At 65.1% G+C, this 1,687-nt stretch overlaps 1 non-coding gene across 1 annotated transcript; it reads left to right on the forward strand.

The window, feature by feature from the left end:
• The first annotated feature begins 1,196 nt into the window (after nucleotides 1–1,196).
• LOC140475126 (5.8S ribosomal RNA) lies at nucleotides 1,197–1,350 on the forward strand. Its single transcript, XR_011959706.1, has one exon. It is a non-coding gene; the product is annotated as a 5.8S ribosomal RNA (ribosomal RNA).
• The last annotated feature ends 337 nt before the right edge of the window (nucleotides 1,351–1,687 follow it).

Genomic DNA, 1,687 nt, shown 5'->3' on the forward strand with positions numbered 1-1,687 from the left:
GGGGGTACGCCCGTTTCCGTTTCAACTTGTCTCGCGAGGGTGGTTTCGGGGCCAGCAGGAGAGCTCGTCGGGGTAGCAGGCCCTGCAGCCGTGGTCACCGCCAAACCCCCCACAACTGTTGGGCGCCTACCTGCGCGGGGCAGGAGGACACTTTCCGATTTCAAATCTCCGTTTGCCGAGTCCACCCCGAACGCACGCGGGCGGGCGGGTTCGCATCACCCTTCGTCACAAGGGGCGAAGCCCGTTCCACCGTCTCGTCAGTAGTGCCGACCGGTCTGTGATCGACGAGGGGAGCCACACCAGGTCCGGCCCTGCTGCTTGGCGGCACCGCGTCGTCGGGAGCTCGCGACAGACGGAGGGTTTCGGTGTACTCTCCAGCCACGGGAAACGAAGCCGGTGATGCAGGCGCCGGTCTTTCGCTCCCAAATCGGCTGGGTTTACATCGTTGCTATCTAGTCACGCTCCCTTCAAACCCGACGGGGTACCTATTCCCCTCACCCGTCTGTGCGTATACAGCCTCTTTGCACTTGCGGGATGGGGGTGGTGGTTTAAAGACTCTCGAGTTGCCGCCCGTCGGTCTCCGAGCTCCGTGCAGTAGTGATCCCCAGCGAACTGCCAGCAGGGCGAACGAGCGATCCCGCTCTCGGTCGGGGCGCCTGGCGTCGATCGGTGGTCGGTGGCTTGCGGGCAAGCTGCGCTGTGAGTGTGGGAACGAGTATGACGAGCCGTTGCCGCGACTCCCAGTCCACCTCGGCGGTGGCTGGGCCGGGCGGGCGTCTGCTCGGGCGAGTGCCGCCCCCGCCTCCTCGCAGGAAGTCCGCTCGCCGACACGCCGCCACGTGCACGCGTCAGTGACGCTGCCGAACCGATGGCCGGTGCCCGTTCCCGCCTCTGCTTTTCCTAGGGCAAAGCTGCTGCACGCCTCGTGATACTAGGCGGGCGACATGGTGGCGGTGATCCTGCCTCCGTCGCTGCGGTGCGTTGGGGCACGCATCGCCTCTTGGGCGCCCTGTCCTCCTCCCCCCAATAGACGTATGTTTCTGCGGGCCGCACCAGGATGGTGCTCCCCATCGCTTCACGCCACCCTGCTCCGCCCGCACGCCGGCGTGCAGGTGGCTGTAGCTCAAGGTGGGGAGCGTATGTGCGGTCCGGGTCGCTTTCCTCTGGCGAGGGAGAGACCTAAAACAAACTCAGACAACTCTTGACGGTGGATCACTCGGCTCGTGCGTCGATGACGAACGCAGCTAGCTGCGAGAATTAATGTGAATTGCAGGACACATTGATCATCGACACTTTGAACGCACTTTGCGGCCCCGGGTTCTTCCCGGGGCCACGCCTGTCTGAGGGTCGTTTGGCAATCAATCGCACTCGCCTTGGCTGGCGAGAGCGCGGCTGGGGTGTCGCAGAGGACCCGTCCTCTTTGTCCCCCTAAGTTCAGACTCCGGAGCCCTCCGGCGTCGGAGCGCTTGGCCTTTCCCCCCCACCCTGCACATTCCGTTCGTCAGGCTCGACGCCATCCCCCCGCCGGGGAGCGCGGCCTGGCGTCCGTCTGTGTCGTGGCAGTGGGGCCAGCACGGCTGTCACCGGTCCCAGAATGGCTGTCGGTGGTTCACACTGTGTGTGTGTGCCAACCCTCCTGGTCTCTGGGACACGGAGCTGCCACGAAGTGTTGAGCCTCCAGTGGGGG

The sequence above is a fragment of the Chiloscyllium punctatum genome, unplaced genomic scaffold, assembly GCF_047496795.1.
Source record: "Chiloscyllium punctatum isolate Juve2018m unplaced genomic scaffold, sChiPun1.3 scaffold_1419, whole genome shotgun sequence".
In the NCBI taxonomy this organism is placed as follows: domain Eukaryota; kingdom Metazoa; phylum Chordata; class Chondrichthyes; order Orectolobiformes; family Hemiscylliidae; genus Chiloscyllium; species Chiloscyllium punctatum.